A 14,807-nucleotide genomic window follows, 5' to 3' on the forward strand; every position below is an offset into this window, starting at 1 on the left:
ATGAAAAATAACCATTCTACTGAACCTTACTTTGGCAACAGAATATGTTTTCTTTCAAGAAATCCAAACCTGAATCTAGGAGATAAAGTAGCTCATATTTAATAAATTAAGGTGGCATAGAATGGGTGTGGCAACAAATTCAGAAATTTACACACGAGGACGTTTCTTGAGGAAAGATGTGGTGGTTGTCAGCCTGGATTTGAAGTCCTAAAATATTTTTGGGGTGTTTTGTTACAGTTTTCAAATTTACTAAGTCGTTCACCTTATTTAGACCGGAATTAAAAACCCTGCACAACTAACATTCGTATTGCATAGAGAAAACTCTTAACAACATTTGAGAAAAAATTGTTTCAATAGCTGCATTTTGCTTAGTATATGGCAACTTGTACATGTGCTTGTTACGTCTACAAACTAATTGGCTAGGGGGAAACCAACACGGGAGGATTGCAAATACTTTTCTTTGGGTAGAAGATGCTTTTGGGATTTCATCTTTTGTGGGAGATATTAGCCTATCATCAAAAATCAACATTCGACCAGTCTCTACTAAGGAAAATCAAGCTGTGTCTGGTACTTGGTACTGGATGGTAAATCACCTTTTCATTTTCTCACAAACTGCACTGTACAGTTTGGCATGTGTTGGAGCGCGTACCTGAATGTTTTTCAATAATAATGCAGATCTGGATTTGCTTTTCAGTTTTTCCCCTTTGATTCTATAAGACTTGTATTATTTTTTTATTTAAGTATTTTTGAAAGTGATCTATTAATCGCAGAGTGGTTTACACATAGCAGCAGAAATCCCATAACAGGATCAGAAGGTGCATGGAGTCGGAACAAGGAGTGTGACTAATTCCATTTACCTTAGCACTTGCAACCCAATGTTTTTGAATAGATTTGGTTTTAGAAATTTGCAGAAGGTGGCCAATCCAGTTTTTTTATTGTTCATTAATTCTCATGGGGCAGTAGAGCAGAGTAAAATGAACAAAACAATAAACACTTATGAATGTATTAGTGAACAAACATAAATATAATAAAATAATAAGTAATAGAGCTGGGGTATGGATTACTAGGCAAAAGAAATTCAGACTCTGTGAATCAAATAAGGCAGGTAAAAGCCTAGCTGCGTACTTAAGTACAGAAGAACATTATTAATCGTATAAAAGATCAAAATGGCGTACCCATTCTGACCCGGACAAGATTGCTGAAACCTTCAAAGACTTTTATAATTCCTTATATTCTAAAAACAAAGACGTAGACAACACTAAAATTCAGGATTGCCTAAATGAGTGTGACCTCCCGGCCCTCTCTTATTCAGAATGGTCAGAACTCAACAGCCCAATAACCACCCTGGAAATTGAAAAATCAATTAAATCGCTTAAATCTGGGGAGGCCCCTGGACCTGATTGGTTTAGTGCAACATTTTATCAATGTTTCCCCTCGCTCTTCCTCCACTCTTACTTCTGTTCCACAAATTTAGTGAGGCAGTGAAAGTTACAGGAACACTGGCTGAAGCCATCATCGCAGTTTTACCTAAGGACGGGAAAGATCCGACACGCCCCAAAAATTACAGGCCGATCTCCCTAATCAACTTAGTGTCATATAGCTACTGTTTATCTTTATAATGTGTTAAGTTAGCACAGGCTTATTAAATGTTTAGACGCCATTTTTCCTTTTGCTGCTTCTGCACACGACATTTAATTGTTGATTCAGCTTTCAACCTAGAAGTCCGTTGTGGTTTACATGAGAATAATATATTGTTATTGCTCTGATATCAGCTTTGCTTAATAAACTATGTCTGTACAGAGAGTGCTGAAGCTTCAGGAATAACACGATACAGAATTGTTATGAGGTCTGATCTCCGCACCTTCATAGACATAACATAAGTGCAGCTTCTGCCAAATTTAGGCTTTAGGCGGGTTTTATATTGCTTTGCTTAGAACACAGACACACACTTGATGCGGTTCGCATGCAGAGAGAGCTTGTGGAAGCAGATGTGATCTCTTCATACTAGGATCTTGAGGTATGGGCCCGCCATGCTAAAACCCAAAGAGACCTTCTTAGATATTAGTATAATATGCTAGTTAGGGAGGGTGAGAAATAGGTATTGTTAACCCTTATTCATTACAGCATGTTAACATGCTGTCACCTTTTGCTTTCTATGGACTAGTAACTATGCTGATAACTTTGCTTCTGATAATGTTTCCTTGTATTCTCTAAGAAACTGCGTTTGAGAAAACGGCATTAGTAAATAAATATTTCAAATGTGCACGTGTCCTCATTTACTCCACGTTCTGGTTTGAAATGATTGTATAACGAAAGAGTGCTCATGTGTTCCACGTGACCTGAGGTATTGTAAGTTCATGTTCTGGTTTGTCTAAACATTGGGAGTTTGTTATGACCAATGAGACACTGTAGCTAGCCTGGTAAGGGGTTTTGGGTACTGAGGTGAGTTTTGGGTCACCCTAATTCACCGAGGTTCCAAATCTCTATGCACAGTTCTGTGGGAGAACGGAAACCCTGCGACATTAGATTGTAGGCTTTTTGCAATGATTCTGGCCAACCGTCTACAAAAATTCTAGCCTAAACTTATTCATCCCTCACAGGTGGGGTTTTTAAAGAATAGACTATCCAGCGATAATGCCAGAATCTTAGCCTATGTATTGGAAAAGGCTAAACTCACTAACTCTACAGTAGCCATCACGCTCGATGCCGAAAAGGCATTAGATAAGGTTGATTGGACATATCTAAATTATAAATTTGGGCTCAGAGGAAATTTCGGAGGAAATTTCACGCGGATGGTAATATCTCTATACTTTAGCCCCTCGGCTTGGGGCCGCGCAGGAGGTTCGATCTCTCCATCCTTCCAGTTCCAACAGATAACTAGACAGGGCTTCCCCCTTTCTCCCTCACTATTTTTACTCACCATTGAACCCTTCTTATATCACATCAGGAACAATGATCGTATCTCAGGGTTCCACTTTAACGATTATACGGTCAAGATTACCGCTTACGCCGATGATGTTTTAGTGGTTTCTGAGGAAGCAGAGAAGGCTATTCCCGCTCTCATGTCCTCTACAGAAAGTTTCTCTAGGGTGTCCGGGTATAAGCTGAACAAAGATAAGACTGAAGTAAAACTCCTTAACCTCGGGAGCAAAGAGATTATGAGAGACTCGGGCCTTTCATGGCAACCGAAATGTTTTAAATATCTGGGCCTTGACTTTGATAAAGACCTGATCTCCACAATTCACATTAACAAAACCTTAGTCTACAAAAAGGTATCCACAATACTGGAAGGGTGGTCCCCTAAATATCGCTTGGTGGGGCAGGGCCGTAACTTTGAAAATGATGGACTCCTTTGGTTAATTATTTAGCCAGCATGCTACCAATGACTTTCTCCTGTTTTTTCTTTTTTTTAGCTTTTCAATACGTTCCTTTGGCAGGGTAAGGAACCCAGAATAACACTGAATAAGCTACAGGTATCTAAAGAAAAAGGCGGTCTGGGTCTCCCTAACTTCAGGAATTATCAAACTGCATTTCTCTGCAAGCAAGAAGCCAACTGGCTGTCTGTACAACGGACTATACCCCAGTATGGCTGGATATAGAAAAGTCACTCATCGATAGAATGCCTTTATCTGCCCTCCTCACCATGGACCAGTCCTATCTTCTGCATTCACAATATGTTCTCCTTAATACCAAAAGAGCCCTCCTGCGAATAGTCCACCTTTATAAATTAAAAGTAAGTGAGTCTAATATGACTTCTTTATGGTGAAATCCCTCTCGAAGTATTGAAGGTAGCATGCTATATGGGGAGCTCAGGTCTCAGAAAGGAATAAACCTAGTAAAAGACCTCTATGCAGGGCCCCACCCGTTACCTTTCTCAACCCTTTAGAGCCACCACAATTTAACCCCTATGGATTTTTATGACTTACTAAAATTGAAAACTCTCCTCTCAGCACGTTCGATAAAACCCTATGATCCATCTAGCCATCTAGATGGCTACTATATCCAAGCTCAATGTGCCATTATTATGTTTGACGTCACATCAAGAGTCACAGACAAAAATGTTCCCAATTGGCATCGGGACTTGATGCGAGTGTGCGAAAACATCCCCATCATGCTGTGTGGCAACAAAGTGGATATCAAAGACCGGAAAGTGAAAGCAAAGTCCATAGTCTTCCACAGGAAGAAGAACCTCCAGTACTACGACATTTCCGCAAAAGGTAATTACAACTTTGAGAAGCCCTTCCTTTGGCTTGCAAGAAAATTAATCGGCGATCCCAATTTGGAGTTTGTAGCAATGCCTGCTCTTGCACCACCTGAAGTTGTAATAGACCCAGCATTGGCAGCACAATACGAGCAAGATTTACAGATTGCCCAGACCACTGCATTGCCAGATGAGGACGATGATCTGTGAGTAAAAGCTGGAGCCCAGCGTCAGAAGTCTAGGTTCGAGGCATGTGGGCTGCTGAATTCATATCTATAGCATAGATCGCCGCCTAGAGGTGGCTCCTCCCCTGGACTACAGTGCGCATGGGCATCGACTCCATCCCCAGATTGTTTTTTTCCGCCATTGGGTTCGGATGTATATTCGACATCTCCAGTTCGGAATCGATATAGACTTTTTCTTAAGGCCCGAAGGCCTTTTCCTATACAGTCGGTATTGTTTTGCGTTCGGTCCCAGCTCTGTTCCGGCTCTGTTCCTGAGTCGGACGTCCAGAGGAGTCGCGTGGCTCTTCGATACTCGGGGCCCAGTCGACGCAGCAAGACTTTCGTCGACATCATGGAACGGAGTCCGTTCAAGAAATGTCCCGTGTGCGGATCTAAGTACCCACACATCGACGTCCACCCTGTGTGCAACAAGTGCCTGTCGCCGGACCACGATGAAGCCAACTGTATGGCTTGTTCTAGGTTTCGATCGAAGAAAACGATTTGACTTCGGCACGTGGCGCGCCAGGAGGCCCGGCAGTCGGCCCCGGCACCAGTGGACATCTTCGACAGAGAAGAAGCAGACGAGCAGGAAGTTCATCTGCAAGTTTCCCCTCCGGCGGAATAGATCGACTACGACGCGGACGTCGAGGTGGTCGAGGCAGATGACGTCGTCGACGAGGTAGGAGACGACAATGAGGCCTACGGGGCTACGGAAGATAGCTCGTGTGAAGAGCTAAGCCCCGAACGAACAATTACTAAGGCTCAGGTCGAGGGATCGCCACACGGCCTTACCCAAGACCTTCCACTTAGATCCACGGCCTCTCCTACGGGCCCGGCTACGGACACTTCTGCGGAGCCGACGTTTGTTAAAACTAAACCGAAGCCTTCGGTGTCGACGAAAACGAAAGTAATTGAGACGCCGTCAAAACAGAAGACGTCTATCCCTCCGGCCGCCTCCTCGTCTTCAGACACGTCGGGGCAGCCGAAGCCGAAGAAGGCTGTCGACCCGGGGAAGTCGGTAAAGGCCGTCGAACCGGAAACGGGGGCCCCGCACCCCGTAGTCAAGGCAACCGGCACGAAACCGTCGGCGCCGAAGGCCGTCGGCACAGAAGGACACAGCGCGCCGAAAAAGGCTGATCCTGTACCAGATAAAAAAAAAGGCATCGACGCTCGAGTCTTAACTCGCTGGTGGACCGAAGACGTCTGTCGGATCGACGAAACCGTCCGCTTCCTTTACGAAGCAGGTGTTGGATTCTCTACAACGCATCAGGAGCAAGGCTTCCGCGGCCGCACCGAAGGAAGCTTCCATCACGAAGCCAGCTGCCACAACGCCAAAGTCTTCGACGCCACTCCTGTTTACGTTGCCGCCGAAGGTAGCACCAAAGGCTTTCGCACCACGGTCGGTCACCGAAGCGCCCGTACCAGTGTCCACGGCGCAGAAGCCTTCTCAGCCGCTTGGGAGCTTGAAACCTCGACAAATGCAATCTAGCATATGCTTCCATTCGGATACACTTATCCGCCATAGCGGCTTCTCTCCAAAACAGGCAGCATCTCTCCGTTTTCAGAGTGCCTGCCATTAAAGCCTTCCTAGAAGGACTTAAACGGGTCATCCCTCCCAGGACCCCACCAGCTCCTGTATGGAACCTCAATGTAGTCCTCACCAGGTTGATGGGCCCACCTTTTGAACCACTACATTCCTGTGAGATTCAATTCTTGACATGGAAAGTGGCGTTTCTCATTGCCATTACGTCTCTGCGACGTGTTAGTGAGCTACAGGCGCTCACTGTACAAGAGCCATTCATACAAATTCACTCCAACAGGGTGGTGCTGCGCACTAACCCTAAATTTCTTCCTAAAGTGGTTTCGCAGTTCCATGTCAATCAGTCCATTGAGCTGCCCGTGTTCTTTCAAAACCCAGAGACAGTAGCAGAATGAATGCTCCACACTCTTGATGTCAAACGAGCTTTGATGTACTACATCGATAGGACAAAGGGTTTTAGGAAGACGCAACAACTCTTTGTTGCCTTTTCTGCCCAGCACAAAGGCAACCCCATTTCCAAAGCGGGTATAGCCAGGTGGATCGTTAAGTGTATTCAGATTTGCTATCACAAGGCTAAGTGCACTTTAACGGACCCCCCCCCCCCCCCCCCCCCCCAGATCCCACTCCACCCACAAGTTGGGGGCCTCCATGGCTTTCCTTGGTAATATCCCTTTGGAAGACATTTGTAGAGCAGCCACGTGGTCTACCCCACACACATTTACAAAACACTACTGTGTAGATGTGCACTCCAAGCAGCTGTAGGGCAGGCTGTTCTAAAGACACTTTTTCAGACATCTACAGCTGGCACAGGCGGCCGCCTATGATGGAGGGACTGCTATATATTCTATGCTATAGATATGAATTCAGCAGCCCACATGCCTCGAACTGAATATGCTACTTACCAGTATGCATCTGTTCTTGGCATGTAGGGCTGCTGACATTCATATTGCCCGCCCTCCTCCCTGGCGCGTGTAGCGGCTGCAGAATTTACACTTACTCTTAGCATGGCCATCGCTCACACGGTTACACCATCTTCGGCACAATGGCTAAAAACAATCTGGGGATGGAGTCGATGCCCATGCGCACTGTAGTCCAGGGGAGGAGCCACCTATCTCGTGATACTTCGAAGACTCTTCCAGGACAACAATGTGCAATCATCCGGACCTAACACTAGGCGGCGATCTATGCTATAGATATGAATGTCAGCAGCCCTACATGCCAAGAACAGATGCATACTGGTAAGTAGCATATTCATTTTATAGGCAACTGTCCTGTGATGTCGATGGTGCAGCGTGTTTGCCACTTTATTATCTAGCTGAGCAGAACATGTGCTTTAATCTTTGGGATGCGGAAGGAGATGAGTTGGCTTCGGAGTGAATGTGGCAGTAAAAATTAATTCCTTCATATTTTGGACCTGCATATTTAGCTGTTTTGGACTGCAAATACTTTATCCTCACGTTTCAAATCTAATTTAAAGACTGCTACAGTCGCATCACATTCAGTGGTGAACCCTGTTACTGTCGTTCCCATTCCTTTTTGTTTAGACCATAATAAAGTTGTATTACAAATTAAAAAAAAAAAACCCTATGATCCATCGCTAGCTTCTCAATTGTCACTAATACTGAAAGCGGGTCACACTGTCTCCAAAATATGCAAATTCCTATCTCCAAACCCCAGGAAGATGCATGAACGAAATGAGGTCAAATGGGAATCCGAACCCAACACAACTAATTTCTTGTTTGAATGGGATAAAATATATAACACAGCCTTCTCGAATAAAATATCCCCTAGTCTATCACAGACTAAGTACATGCTACTCAATAGGTCATACTAGACTCATAAACTTTTTAAACTCCGCCTAAAGGATAGCCCGACATGCTGGAACTGCAACTCTACTATTGGAAACCCTACTCGTATGTTTTTCACCTGCCGCACTTTACAGCTATATTGGGATAAAGTTTATAAATGTATAGGTCACATTTTCAACATCAATCCTCCCAGGGAATTTTCATATATTTTATTAGGTGTCCTGGACTCAGCACTGGTCAACGATAACGATCGACACCTGATGGACCTCTTGCTCACCTTAGCCTGTAAAGTCATATTGTGCAAATGGAAAAATGCTAAAGATGGTTCCTTTAGAATCTGGCAAGAATGGCTGTCCTTCCTAAGAGGTGTGGACAATCTGGCACTCCATACCTCTCCATGGCGTAAGACTCACCGTAAACTCTGGAAATCCCTAGACTCCTCCTCATTCTCATTTGATCCGCCATGAATCCATCCTATTGTGGTAATTTATGTAACTTCATTGTATGAAGGTGTAGGCCATAATGGTTTTTAATCCTCTTGTATGTCACCATACTGCTTATTTATGTTGTCACTCATGGTGTATATATACTCGTTCACTACTGTTTTCTCACCCAGTGACCTTCAGGTAGATGTAATCAATAGGCACTTGAGCACGTCAACATGTATGCATTGATTAACTTGTATGTATTATTTGATCCGGACCCATTATTGTTGTTTTCATTTCTTTTCTTTCCTTTCTTATTTTCCGTTATTTCATGTATGTATTTTCCTTTGTATTTGTGTTTTTTCTTTTTTCAATAAAAATGATTTGAATTAAAAAGAAAAAAATTAAGTCTGATACTGGACAGGATATTTTGTGATGGGGCGCGGGTCGGTCTAGCCTGATGTTTGCCGTGTGCACTACTAATCGCAACACTGGTTGTAGTTGGTGGAGCTGCAGGCCGACACGTGGGGGGGTCGCTCAGCATCATTGACATACCTGCCACTTCAGTACTTCTACTTGGAGCCTCCCCCCTGACACCCTCACTTAACCTCGTCAAGACTATGCCGGGGGCTCCCATCGTTGAACCCTGGCTCTGGCACTGCCTATTGAGCACTAATTCTGGGACTTGTTTCAAAATAGGTTTTTCATTTAATTAGGACACTACACTTCAGTGTCTCCTTCTACCAGTACACAATACCGTTAACCTTTGACCTGATCGGGGTGAGTCCATCAACCCAACTACCATCTATTTTTAGACCCTGACGTGTGCTGTGTCTTATCTGCTGCCTTTTATGGTTTTTAATACTCAGATCACAGTTGATGCATGTCGGTGTTCTGCATGCGTGTGAGGCACCATGGATGTTTAATGGTGCACCCAACACATTGCTTTGTCTTTGAGATGATATAGTAATACTGTCATATTGTTTTTATTGCAGGTTTGGTCTAGATCTAAAGACACCACTTTTTAGGGTGCTGTAAAGGTGGTCGTTTCTACACTGTATTTGTGCCATTACCAAAAGGTGTAGGTAGATCCAATTCTGGTCCTGAAAAATTGCCATTAATAGATAACAAAAGGGGTGGTGATGGACGGAGCATCTGAATCAATCAAACACTCGCACCCAGTCAAAAGATCTGGGTTTAATCCATCACCGTTCTTTAGCCCACTCTGCCACCCCAGTTCAGACATGGCTATATGCAAATCAGTCTGACCCTGTGCCTCATGGGAACAGTCCAGCCCGAACTGCCAAGCCATGTCTTCCCTGGACTGGAAACAAGCTTCCGAGGACCAGTTTCTGGCATTCCAGCAGTCTTCAGCCCGGCTTGCTTGAATCCAGTGGCAAAGTGAGCAAGGGACTCACGTTTGAGCATACCCTGCCACACTTATGGCGGCCAAAAGCGGTACAAAAGGGGGTGGTGATGGACTGAGCATCTGAATCAATCAAACACTCACACCCAGTCAAAAGATCTGGGTTTAATCCATCACCCCCTTTTGTACCATTAATAGATAACCGGCAAGAAACATGTTGACCTATTTCACCAGCACATTCTTCCACATACCTTAGAGTGGGAGTGTGCGCCTTTTTTCTGGTTTTAATCAGGGTAGTGACCACAACTCATTAAAATTGTTCTGGGTGGACCACTCTTCCCTGTTTTACTTTCACATCCCTGCACATTACCTTCACCTACATCATACACATATTTTAGGGCTTTCACACGCACTACACCCAACGGCGTCTGGAATAAAGATCTCCGCCAAGAAGGCCCCTTCACGGGCACCTGATCGGGTATTGCAGCGCCGACCTGATAAGAAGCAGACCCGATGATTAAGCAAGAGTCCTTGCTGGCTGGGTGTGAGGGTCTTTTTCCGAAAGGAGAAACCACTTCTCCTGCCCATCCACACATTGTTGTGATCCGTTGTTTGATCCCTGACCATCTCCTGCCCCCCCGCCCCCTCCCCTCCTTGTAGGAACAGCATTCTACTTCTGTTTTCATTGTTGTTTGGGCATGTATGCTGGACATAAGTAACAACGGATTTGAAAGCCCTCGGTACCCCTTCTTGAATGAGATCCTGTGGGCTCGCTCAATTATAGAACCGAACGAGAACTGCACCTGTGGGAGGGAATCCTTGAGCCACGTCTTTAAATGTGTGGTAAATAAATAAATAATACCCTATTTTTGACTAGACTTATAGCATAACAGATAGCTCAATAAATAAGAGTCAAGATTCGAGGTAGTAGGAGTTTCTGCAGGTTTATTACAGCATAAGGACAGGATCAGGACAACCTGCATAGGAACAGAATGACAGGGCCCAGCAGGACAACTGGGGCCCAGCAGGGGAAAAGAGGCCCAGCAGCTGCTGGGGCTAGGTCTGGGATGAGCGCGCTGACATTCAATAACAAAACATTGACTTATATACATAGCGCAAACACATAGCATTACATTGCAGTAGGCGTAACAGTAGGTGGAGTAGAAGGCGTGACGCGTAGCAGTCGCGAGAGATAACAGAAATAAGGGGTGTAACTGGGAGTTTACTTAGACATGTGATGCAAAAACGTAACAGAATATGTCCTGAATGGGCGGACACATAGGAGGGGGCTACCTAAGGAGCCGGGACCTCTAACCTAATGGTGCGCGGAAACTAGCAATGACGTGTTACTAGGAGAAGCTGGGGGCTACGAACTCTGGGCTAGGAGCAGAGACTAGAGTCTGGAGGGTCGGAGCGACATGTACCTAAACCCTATCTGGTATCTAATGTTTAGGGAACACGTTGATATAAACTAGAAGTCATGAGGGGAAAAGCTAACTTGATTCTAAGACTGGACCATGCATTATTCTACATGTAGTGCGTGAAGAATATTAAATGACCATTAAATACAGTATTTCTCTAACATGGAGACGAGAAGGCTAGACAATGACGGAAACTATTGATGCAGTTCAGTAGCTTAGGAATGCAGAGGAGGAGGACTGAACTGATAGCAGGAACCATAACATACTTTTGGCAGACTCAGAGGCAGAGCCGGGGTGCACCGAGCACTGCGAGGCAGGAAGTAAGTGAAGGGTCGAGGATACAGGTGGGGGCTGTATCGCTCCTCAGCGAGGCTTTCAGGAGACAGGAGCTGAATCTGTGGTCCGGGCCCTTTTGAGGCCTGGAAACGGGGATTTTATAATGGAATAACGTGCACACTGAGAAACGTGGCAACATTATTTACATAGGCCTGATATTCGTAGTATTCACGAGGACTGGAAACTAACATACTAGAGGTGGACACAACTGTAATTGCGTCTTTAATCAGAAATGGGGAATAACATATGCATATTGATCATGCACACATAACATATGATGGATGAGGCGTAGGGACACAGAACATGGCAAAATTTACTTTTCCACATTCCCTCCTTGTCACTACGTTTCCATCAGGAAACATCAATATTCATGATACCGTCTATCATTTCATACAGTACCATTTGCTCGTCTCGAATTGTCTTGGAACGAGATTTAGAACGGGGCTTGGGACTAGGAATACAAGAGGTAGCACACATGCTGCAAATCGCAGGGCCACATTGTATACAGAGGCAGCAGCTAAATATGATCGCTACTGCAATGCCTAGAAAGGACAGGACTTTCCAACCCCATGTGGAAATTACATTCCAGAACCAACCGGACCATGTCCAGGTGCCTGGATCTTGGTGTAACAGATGGGCAATTTTATGGAGTCTGGTTATAGCTGAATAAACAGACGGCGCGTTATTTGGAATGAAAATACAACAACTGGATCCGAGAATTCTACAGGCCCCGCCCCTATCGGCCAGTATGACGTCAAGGACGAGACGATTCTGTAAAACGACAATTCTCATAAAGGATTGCTCTTCAGTTAAGTTACCTAGAGCGGAGGCAGTCTCATCTACTACTGCTTCAAGGGTTCTTGTTAACCTACGAATTAGCTTACTATTTACAACTGTACCTAAATAAGGGAAAACACCTTTATCTATATCAATGAATTGCTCTGCGGCGGTTTCAGTATAATCGACAATCGGGAGATTTCTCTTGTGTCTAGTGTGTACTAAGAAAGAATTCCTATGATAGTCAGGTGGGGCTAGAAAAACAGGTGGCAGTAAAAAAGCAATGTAACAGGTTCCCTCCCAATCGAGGGGCAGACGGACATATGCAGTTTGACCACAAACAAAATAAGAATGACGCGAAGCTATAAAAATAGATTTCCCACTGTCACTATACTGGATAACAGTAGTACATTCACTATGACCTATATGTACAGAACCATAACTACGGACACATAATTCGCCTTTGACTGGTAGTACTGAAATAGCAGGTGAGTCTGGAGTAGTATCAGACTGAACATTCAGAACCATGAAATTCGACGAATAATTTCCTAAATTATATACTTCATTTTCTAAATCTAAACCTGTTCTGTGGGGGAAACCTTGCTTGTCTGGGAAACATGTACTGTTAAGAAAAGACATATCTGTTGAGGATGACGTTAACGTGGACCATGCTCCACACGAACCATTGTGTGAGAATGGATAAGGAAAGAGTGGCAGAACTCCCTTCGGTGTCTGGAAAGGGGGGAGTCGACCACACACCCAACAATTAGTGGCATTGCTGGTCTGGTGTGAATAATGTAACATACGGATAAATGTGTTATTACGCATGGCGAGGCGGTATGCATATTCGTGAGGAGGCAGATCACTAAACGTGTGCTCTACTGTAGCATGAGCAGACATATTTACATGAGGAACTGGAAAACACAGATAAAAAGCATAGCTGGTGCAGGAAATCATTATGCTGATGAATAATATGAAACTCAGAAAAACGATACATGTGATTGAGCTTTGACTGACTCTCTCACTATGGGGGTCTATTTTATACATGTCAGAAACAGTCTAACCGTTTCACCTAGGGGAGGACTTATACAATCAAACTGGCTGACTTATTAGACCTGAGCTTTAACTTATACTCCTGTTGCGGAGTTTTCTCTAACAAGGGAGGGGTTGTAATAAAGTCTGGTGCGGGACAGTCCTTTAAAACAATGTTCCGGCAATCCTTCGAATCCTGGGAAATGTTCTTGGCAATGTCTGGTTTCGATCCTTTGAAAAGTTTTACGTGAGAGAGGTGTACCCACCCCTTCCTGCCTTCCAACTTGACGGCAGTTCGGGTGGTCAAGAGGACCTGACGTGGCTCCTTCCAACGTGGTTCCAGTGGACTTGATCTGTCGAAATTTCTGATCATCACTAGGGATCCTGGAACGATCTCGTGCGGTGCCACCTCGGTATTGTCTGGAAATGCGGCGGCAACCTGTGAACGACATGAGTTGAGGGCAGACATCAAGGAAGCTAGGTAATCTGTCAGCATATTACATGAAACATCGGTAATACTTCGGGGTCTAGGAGTACCCCACATGTTAGGGGGGCGGCCGAAAACGACCTCATACGGGGACAGACCTGATCTGGAATGTGCAACCATACGCATGTAAAACAAAGCGACTGGCAAAGCTACTAACCAATCCACACCCTTGTCTTTACATACTTTTGCTATACGGATTTTCAGAGTCTGATTATGCCTTTCGACTAGTCCAGCTGCTTCTGGATGGCGTACACAATGGAACCTCCACTGGTACCCTAACAACAGGGAAACGTGTCTCATGAGTTCAGATGAGAATGGCTGGCCGTTATCAGAATATACGACTCTAGGGAGTCCATATCGAGGGAAGAACTCACGAACCAACTGCTTGGCAGTGGTCGCGGCTGTGTAATCTGGGACTGGATATGCTTCTGTCCATCTGGACAAGGCGCATACAACTACAAGGACATACTTGAAACCTCGACATCGCTCCATCTGAATATAATCCATCTGGAGGACTTCAAAAGGGTGGTCAGGAGGCTGGAAACCACCTTGTTCCACCGGGACACTTTTACCTGGATTAAACTGACAACATATCATACAGGTACGGACTTTCTGCTTGGCTGCAGCTCGTAAATGCTTGTTGAACCAAATGTTCTGGATACTGTCTAACATAGCTTTTTCTCCTAAATGTGCTGGACTATGTGCGGTATTGATAATGACTTGAACCATAGAATCGGGGAGGAACCATGTGGCTCTACCCTTCGTTAACCATCCTTGATCTGTCTGGACCCCTCCTTGTACAGACCATTTCTTGATTTCATCGGGAGTAGCATGTGACTGGATATCTATGACATCTTGTGTAGGGTCCTTAACTGTCATGCATGTAATCGGATCTGGAGTATGTGTCAGATTGACTGGAATGTCTGGAGTCTGTGCTGTAAGCTTGGCTGTGCGGTCTGCTAAATCATTACCTTGGGAAATAATGTCAGTAACTTTCGTATGTGCTTTGCACTTCATGATAGCAATAGATGTCGGTAAATGTATGGCATCTAACAGGGCTTGAATAAGGAGACCATGCTGAATCTTGGTTCCATGAGAAGTCATAAAACCTCTCTCCTGCCAGAGCACTCCGAAGTCGTGTACAACTCCGAATGCGTAACGTGAATCTGTGTAAACATTAACCTTCAGGT

General features: G+C 44.7%; 1 protein-coding gene and 1 pseudogene across 5 annotated transcripts in view; both read left to right on the forward strand.

Annotated features, from left to right (window-relative positions):
* Positions 1-14,807, forward strand: part of EXD1 (exonuclease 3'-5' domain containing 1) — a 930,113-nt gene that overhangs the window by 119,834 nt on the left and 795,472 nt on the right. The gene's annotated exons all lie outside the window — the stretch shown is intronic.
* Positions 4,000-4,425, forward strand: LOC144782651 (GTP-binding nuclear protein Ran pseudogene; annotated as a pseudogene).

This window comes from Lissotriton helveticus, chromosome 9 (assembly GCF_964261635.1).
Source record: "Lissotriton helveticus chromosome 9, aLisHel1.1, whole genome shotgun sequence".
Classification (NCBI taxonomy): Eukaryota; Metazoa; Chordata; class Amphibia; order Caudata; family Salamandridae; genus Lissotriton; species Lissotriton helveticus.